Here is a 9,127-nt window from a genome sequence, read left to right as displayed (position 1 = left end):
GAGCTCTGCATCTAGATCTCAAGGCAGCCAGGAGTAAGCTGTCCTTCAAGGGCAGCTAAAGAGGGTCTCAAACCCACTCGTACAGTGACACACTTCCTCCAACAAGGCCACACCTAATAGTGCCACTCCCTGGCCCAAGCATATTCAAATTACTTTCTGCTTACCCTGGATCATTTAGTTCCCAAATAAAAGTCACAAAACCTTTATAATAAGCTTTAAAGCACCAGAGTTGGGCAGATATGAACCCTCTGTGCTATCCCTCTCAGTAATCCCGAGATATTACTTGCTATGTTCCTCCTGGCCCTCTCCTCCAAAAGCTGGCCCTTATGGCCATGTGCCCATGATTCACCTACTCCATGGCACCTTCTTCCTTCTTCCTACTCTCCCCTCCTCAACTCTGCCTCAGACGCCCCCCAAGCCTGGGAACCAAAGCCCCGCCTACCTCTCTTCTGCCCAGCTACAGGCTGTGGCATCTTTATTCAACCAGTGGCTTTAAATTAAGGAGCAAGGTTTTCACAACAAAAGCTGACATATGTGAGAGTTCACTCATATTGAGGTGACTAGACCTTGGGATACTAAATTTAGCATTACAATACATAGCAACAGACCAAACCTCAACAGCCACCTCGCACTCTGGAGTTAGAGCCATTGTGTACCCATTTTATAGATACAGAAAAGGGAGTAGGAAGGAGAGAGCTCTTTGATAAAAGCGCTGAAGTGGAAGAATGAGGATCAGAACCAAAGTCTCAGCTCAAGTAGTTTGCAAGCTATCTCATTCGTGTAATGGAAGCTATGAAAAGACTTGTCCAGATACCTCTGCATAAGACACAGCATGAGTTCTGCCGCACCTAGCAGCATTTACCAACTGTCTTAGTCAGGGTTTCTATTCCTGCACAAACATCATGACCAAGAAGCAAGTTGGGGAGGAAAGGGTTTATTCAGCTTCCACTTCCACGTTACTGTTCATCACTGAAGGAAGTCAGGACTGGAACTCAAGCAGGTCAGGAAGCAAGAGCTGATGCAGAGCCATGGAGGGATGTTTCTTACTGGCTTGCTCAGCCTGCTTTCTTATAGAACCCAAGACTACCAGCCACAAAGGGTAATTCCCACCCACAAAGGGCCTTTCCTGCTTGATCACTAATTGAGAAAATGCCTTACAGCTGGATTTCGTGGAGGCATTTCCCCAACTGAAGCTCCTTTCTCTGTGAGGCCCATGGACATACCTGTCTTATCATTATCCCAGGGGAGGGCTGGGGTGAAGCTCAGTTGGTGGAGTCCCTAGGCTCCATTCCCAGCATCGCACAGAATGAGGATGGTTGCACATGCCTGTAATCTCAGAACTCAAGCTGGAGACAGAAGCACCAGAAGTTCAAGATCATCCTGGGCTACAAACCAAGCTTGTGTGAAGCCAGGCTGGGCTACAGGAGAGCTTGTCTGGAAGTAAACAAAATACAAAATCATTGGGGTTACAGGTCCAGCACTCGGGGGGCTGAAGGATTATTTGACAATGCAAAGTAAACCTGGACTTTACGGTGAGTTCTAAACCATCCTTGGCTACAAAAGAGCTCAGTTTTGAGAGAGAGAGAGAGAGAGAGAGAGAGAGAGAGAGAGAGAGAGAGAGGAGAGAGGGAGGGAGGGAGGGAGGAAGAGAGAGTGAGAGAAGGACTTAAAAGGAAGCAATCCTAGGAGAATGTGGACATTTGCAGAGGCTGGTCAAGAGTGAAGGAAACTGGCTGGAGGCCCTGGGCCCTGGGGAGAGAGAACCTGGAAAGCCATCAGTCCTTGGCTCCCTCAGCTCACAGCAGTTTGGATGCCATGCCTACATGTGACTGTAAGATCCTGGGACACCCACCCCCACCCCACCACAGCTTGTGAGGTGGAGCCCTCTGTGCCCAGGGGTTGGGCAGGTTTAGAGCCTCGCTTATGACCTGCAAAGTCCTGTTGACTTGGTCCTGGTGGTGGGGCCAGGGCTCTCGAAGCCTCTCTTCTTCAGCCGACTTGGTGGGTCTTCATTCTAAGCTGGCAGGGCTGCAGAAGCTCTGTGTGTGCCTGCGAGGACGATGCAGGTGGCAAGCAGGGCCTGGCACTAAGTATGTGCTGCCTATGTGTGGCTTCCTCGGCCTCATCGCCATAGACACGCACAGGACTACCAGGCAGTGAGACTGAGAAAAGGGATCTCCCCCTTGGAGTCAACTCTTCCTTCCTATGGGGTAGGAACTGTAGAGCCCAGCTATAGAGGCCCTAATGGTACACCAAGTCTATTCTTTTTTTTTTTTTTTTTTTTTCCGAGACAGGGTTTCTCTGTGTAGTCCTGGCTGTCCTGGAACTCACTTTGTAGACCAGGCTGGGCTCGAACTCAGAAATCTGCCTGCCTCTGCCTCCCGAGTGCTGGGATTAAAGGCGTGTGCCACCACACCCGGCCACCAAGTCTATTCTTATATAGACCTATTAGAGAGTTCAAAGATAGGAATGAAGGCACCACCCTGCTTCCACATCCCCAGCCTTATCTGCACCATTTTGATAAGAACACAGAGATAAAGTTAACTGGTTCATGGTTACCGTCATGGGAAGAGGAATGGACCCCTGTTATCTGACCCTAATGTAGTGCCCTGTTCACAGCTGGTCCTCTGGCAAAATATAGTCTTCTCATACCCTCTCTTCCGACCCCACCATCTCCCAGCGTACCAGCATCATAAGAGAGGCAGGTGGCAGCACCCCTGTAGTCTAGACCAGATGGGGGGATGTCATGATGGCATTGGGGAGAACTGGGAGTTACAAATCTGAGTGCAGGGGGCTGCCACTTTTGAAAGGTTCGTGTGGAAAACACACCAGTTCCTAAAGAGTGAACTGTCTGTCAGCCAGATGTTTTTCCAGAAATGAAGTAGGCAGCTGCAGGGTGCCCAGAGGTGTCTTCATCATAACGTGTGTGAAAGGTTACTTTCTCTCTACTTCTTTAATGTAGAAATTGGCAGAGTTGTTTCTCAGTTGGTAGCCTAGGCACCCAGCAGGCTACAGAGCAGGTCAAGATCCTGCCTCAAACTTACCTGGGGCTGGGTGAGGCCTGGGCAGTTAGCAAGGCTGTCAGCTCTGGGGACAAGGGCCTGGCCTCTGGCCTCTGGAAAGTGGGGAGCCCTGTTGTGACAGTAACAGTCTCTGCATTTGGCCCAGTGGGCAGCCGCTTTCCGGATACCGTAGTCTCAGTGGTCCCAGGGAAATTAGAGTCTGAAATCATACCCGGATTTGAAGTCAGCCCCTCCTCCCCAGACAGGGTTTCTCTGTAGCCCTGACTGTCCTGGAACTCACTCTGTAGACCAGGCTGGCCTTGAACTCAGAGATCTGCTTGCCTCTGCCTCCCAAGTGCTAGGATTAAAGGCGTGTGCTACCACCGTCCAGTTTGAATTCAGGTTTTAACCACTGTGAGCAAATGCCATCACTGTCTGTGCCTCAGTCCCCACTCCACCCCCACTCCAGTCCCTACCTATATAGGTGTGTTAGCACCTTCATTTCCAGGTGTGACTTGATGGTAGAAACCAGGCAGGCAAAGCTTCAGCCTAGGTCCTTCACCCCAGGTGCCGCTTCCACCCCACTCAGAGTCCACCATTCACACCGCTTGTCCCAAGACAGCAGCTTGTCCTAAGACAGCGGCTCCCTTTCAGAAGCAGGTGAGCAACGGATGCGTATGACAGGTGGGCGGCAGCAGGCTCAAGTCCTTCAGACAAGTGAGAGAACACTTGGTGCCTCACTTTTCCCATTTGTAAAATGGGGTCATGTAAGTGCTAGGTTGATGGGTGAGCAAACCCATTTGGGCACCAAAACTGCATTGGACACCAGCTCTTACTGTCACGGACAGCCTAGGTCACTGACAGTAAATCACTGGCCCTCGCTCCTCTCAGTACAGAGATGCCAGGCCCTGTGCTGGGTACTGGGCCATAGACTGCATCTATCTTCCCACTATGCTCTGTATTTCTTGAGGGCAGGGCTCTAGCTGCTGCGTTTCCGAAGCAACTCAAGCACAGGACAAGACCCTAAACCTCTATGCTAGTTAGTTTTTGTCAACTTGGTTCAAACTAAAGTCACGCGGGGAGATGGCACTCAACTGAGGAGTCTTCCCCAACAGACTGATCTGAAGATGAATTTCCCGGGCCTATAGGTGTGGGCGGGCCCAGCTTATTGTGTGTGGCACCACTCCTGGGCAGGTGGGCGTACACCATATGAGAAAGCAGGCTGAGAAAGCCAGTCGGCAGCATTCCTCCATGGTCTCTGCTTTAGTTCTTGCCTCGAGTGTCTGTCCTGACTTCCCTTGGTGATGAGTGTGGCCTGTAAGCTGAAATAAACCTCTTCCTCAGGTTGTTTTATTGTAGTGACAGAAAGCAAATGAGGACAATCTGCAGATGGGGACCTGAGACCCAGAGAGACAGGGAGCCTTGCCCCAAGCAGGCACTAGAAACACAACAGGAGGCTGATTCAGGGAAGCGGAGGCTGGGCTTTCCCTCATGGCCGCCTGGGCACACCACACTGCAAGGACTCGGTTCTTACTGTATGGACCAAGAATATCCTGTTTGGAGTGGGAGGGCCATCCTTATAGCTAGCACTGCCTGGAAATCATCACAAATGCAGTGGTCTGGCTTTGAGGCACCCCTGATGTCAGGGGCTTTTATTCCTATGCCCGCTCAGTGGTGGGCTCTGACCCACGGATGGGCTTCTGGCCAGAGTGGAAGAGCCCAGGTGTCTTAGAGCTGCTATGCTTGCTCTACCTCAGAGTTCCCCTGGAGAACATAGACTCCCCATGCCACAATAAGTATATCAGTGGAGGATGTGGGCCTTTGGACCAATCTGGCTATAAGCAGTTTCCAAAGCCTTTCCAGCCCCTTCACAATTGTGACTCTGCTGTTCTCAGGCTATGGTGAGGGGGCCATGGCCAGGGGGCTCACACTGGGCAGAGGGGAATGGGCAGGGCCCAATCAGAGGCTGATCCCCTCCATTCTCCAGCCAAGACACAGCCTGTTGGTCTGTCTGTTGTCTCCGTAACTGATATGCAGGCAGCCAGACACAGTTATGGCGTGTGTCTGCAAGGCTATTTTGTCTAATATGCTAAACGCCTTTGGAAATTCTCAGAGCCCATCTGGTCCTAGTTACACCACAGTATTGCTGTCTCTTCGGCTCTCAGACAAGGACCACTTTTATTTCTTCCTCCGTAGCTTAGGAATGTACTTAAACACAAGCCGGCAGCCGCCCAATCTGCTCCCCAGTTGCTTGATCATGGTTACGCCCACCATTGTCTTAAAGGAACTCTGCTTCCCCCCCCCCCCGCCACAAGGCCCCAGAACCCCAAGAGTGCCTTGGGAGGGCAGATGCTTCAAAGGTGGCCCCTTTGGCTCAGGGGTGCTCCAGATCTTTGCCCAGTTTCTCAGTGGGTATAATAAGGTTGAACAGGTTGCTTGGCTGGTCCAAGCCTGATCAGGAAAAGCCACCTGAGGGATGCTAAGCTAATGATTATTCCTTATGCCTAAACCCTGCTGTCATTCACAGCCACCCAAGAACCAGAGGTGAGAGTCAAACCTGGGCTCCATATCTAAAGTATCTAGAGGGGCCAGAGGGCTACGTCTACACTGCTCCTTGGCTGGGGTGTGTGTTTGTTCCCGCCTAGGAATTCTCGTCCCTTTGGGTCCCTTGGGAGTCCAGCTGGTCACAAGGTCCAGAGGCTGGGGAGCTATTCCGTGATGTCTCTCCTCCAGGCTGACTGACCCTTGGCTGCTGGCCTGAGCAGTTGTCTGGGGCCAGCTGGCACCTTGTCCCTTCCTTGAGGAAGTTTCTCTCTGGAGTCCCAGTTTGGTCCCAGCCCCAGCCACTCTTGGTGTCACAGAAGCATGGTGTAGTTCAAGACTGGTCTGATGTGGCAGGACACTTGTTTTATGGATTGTGAGCTCAGTGGTTTGAGTAATTCCCTGTGGACACTTTAAGAGCTGGTGGCCAGTCCTGCACGTTCCCCCTGCACAGTGCTGGGAACACAATTCAGGCAGCAGTGCTGGGCACTGTGGGTCTCTGAGATCCCAGGATGAGGAAGCCTTCCTCCTGAGTCCAGTTTGAATCCAGGGACAGGAAAGGAACTTGTTACATAGCATAATCTTGCCCAGTGTGACTGATACATGCTCCTTGATTACAGTTTAGAGATACATGGACTGGACCAGAGTCCTTATAAATCTTCATTTCTGGATGGGAGAAGGGACCTTGTCTATAGAGTTACTACATTTAGAACAACCGCAATTCCTTCCACAGAGAGAAAGTCTGTCTTTGGTATGAAAGGCAAGGAGAAAGGGGACCCTGGTGGTGTCAAGATCAGCTGCTGTGAACAGCTGCATGGGTTACACACTGCACAACTCTAGAAGCTGCTATTACCCAGGAGGCATAATAGATTCGTGACTAGCACAGCGTTCCAGGAGAGGTTAGGTAAGTGTCTTAAGGAAGCCTTCACTACCTGTCCCAAAACTGCTGTGCAGGCTGACAGCCATGCCGGTGCAGCCTGCAGATTCAATCATTGTATGGTCCCCAGAGCTCCCTAGCTTGATAAGTACTTGCCAGGGTTTATTCGAGTGATAAACACCCTCTGCTGTTAACTCTGCTCACAGTGGAGATGTTGACCCTCCAGTCACCCCAGGTGCTTCCCGCTGGAGCTCTGCTTTCCAGGGCAAAGAATTAACAGTGCAACAGTAGCAATGGACAGTCTCTCAGACCCCAGGGCTCCAGTGACCGGACAGCAGACAGGACTGCTGTGGTTTGGATGTGGCATTCATTTTCCAAGGCAGCGGTCCTCAATGTTCCCAATGCTGTGACCCTTTAATACAGTTCCTCATGTTATGGTGACCCCAACTATACAATTATTTTTATCGCTACTCCTAACTGTGATTTAGCTACTGTTTTGAACCTTAATGTAAATATATCTGTGTTTTCCTATGGTCTTAGATGACCACCATGAAAGGGTCAATCTGACCCTCAAGGGGTTGGGACCCACAGGTTGAGAAACCAAGGGCTCCTGTATAGGAGGCCTGGTGCTTAGCTGGCTGTATGGCTATGGTAGGACCTTTGTAAGGTAGTATCTCAGCAGGGGAAGCTGGGATTCCTGGAGATGCTGCCCTCAGAAGCAACTGGGGTAGATCTTATGGGACCCCCAAATGGTTCTTTCAAGAACCTGTCTCCTGAATCACCCCCTTGGCTGCCTGTCAGGGTGGTGTGCCCTCTCCTTCTTGTCCTCAGTCATCCCAACACTTCAGGATTGCGACCCTAATAGAGCTCTTTTCTTTATAAAGCTGCTTAGCTTTGGGCATTCTGCCTTAATGTTAGGTATATGTGGGGCTCCAGAATAGAGCCAGTCTTCTGACAGCCAACAGGCCAAGCCCTTGAAAGCATTCTGCTGATAGCTGTTAGTGCAGCTTCCAGCCCTGGCTGAACAAAGCAAGGAAGTGGCAGGCCCAGGGAACTGTGGTAAACATTTTAATAAGTATCCAGACAGACTGGCGAGCCTGATTGTGAGCATTTAGCACGTTTTGGTGTGCTTCATGGTGGGAGCACCACTTGTGCTCCAGGGAGGATCCCTATGCTCCAGGGATGGGGTGTGTGTGCTTCCTCTTCCCTACCAGGACTGGCAGCTCTTCTCCAAATGGGGTTCATTTTCACTCTCTTCCCATGGCTACAGTCAGCCAATCAGGGCATCAGAATCCAACCAAGGGTAAAGAGGGGATTTGCCTGAGATGGACTCTTAAGAGATAGAGCCCTCCACCTAAAGGTGCACACAAACACCTGAGGCCTCTGCCTTGGGCAGAAAGATCCATAGAACTATCTTCTAGAGCTGGGCCTGCAGGGGGGCATTCCTCCATGGCCTCTGAAACCCCCTGTTTCAGTTTCCAGCTTTCAGATGTCTTAGACCACCTGTCACTTTGTCTGGGAGACAATCTGTCTTAAGTTCCTTTACCTCGGTTAAGGTTATTGATCCTGAATAAGTATCTCCTGTGGGCTCACTCGATGATGTCTGCCCACTGCATTCTGGGAGGAGACCTGGACAAGAACCCAGCTGGGAACAGGTGATAATCTCCATGTACCACCTCGATAATACCACAAGCTGGCCAATGCCAGGGCCATCTATGTAGGTGTGTGAGTCTCTGCTATTTAACTACATGGAGCCCCTGCTGTCCCATGCAGGGGCCTGGCCAAGTGTCAGCTGTGATTAAATTCTTTAGAAATACAGAAGAGACACTGCATTGGCTTTGCTTCCTCTTGCAATTCTTAAATTATAACAGGGCTGTTGCTTAGAAGATGGGGTCAGAATTATCTAGGGACTTCACATGTGTGGCTGAGCTAGATAAATAACATACCATTGTAAAAGAGAAGATGATGTCAGCCAAGGTCCAGCTCCCAGCTGTTCTCTTCGCAGGCAGAGTCCATCCCCCCCATACACCCTCCCAGCCAGGGCCCTGACCCTACTGTGCCCTGCCAAGACAGCAACCTCTCATGATCTAAATGGTTGTAGGTTTCAGAGGAGATTTGGGGCTTAGCTATGGGCCCTGAGGTCACATGATTGGGAGCAGAGTCCCAGCAATGCCTTCCCAGCCAGCTGGTCCCCGACCTGAAGCCTCAGATACGATTTTTCTGGCGTTAATCCTACTTGAGGGCCCAAAGGAGGGTCACGTGAGCATGGAAACAGTCTGGAGCACTACAGGTACTGAACAAGACCGTTTGTTACCAGCATGGCCTCTAAGAGCCCAGAGCCTGCTGAGATGCTGAATGCCAGGGTTTGACTCTGGGTACCTTGCTGAGCTCCTGTGGTGGCACATGCTCTCTGAGTCTTGGCTTCTACTGTCCAGAGAGGATTTCTGGGGTGTTGGAAACAAGCACGGTTCAGTTACTTCTGGCTTCACTGTTTCTTTGTGCCAGATGTAAGCAGCAAGTCCGGGGCCTGTGCCTTTAACACGGTTCCAGAACAAAGCGGCAGGCACTCAGTAGGTGCTTAGTAAAAGCCCCATCATCCATTTGTTGGAAGAGAAATTAGCTGGTGCATTTTGGAGCTCCCTACCATCCTGACTGTGGGGCTAGAGGCCAGCAGCAGCCAGGGCTGGAGACTTGCTCAAGTCTCCCC

The sequence above is a fragment of the Mus caroli genome, unplaced genomic scaffold (assembly GCF_978045245.1).
Source record: "Mus caroli unplaced genomic scaffold, Mus_caroli_1 scaffold_7, whole genome shotgun sequence".
NCBI lineage: Eukaryota > Metazoa > Chordata > Mammalia > Rodentia > Muridae > Mus > Mus caroli.
This window is presented reverse-complemented; position numbering follows the sequence as displayed.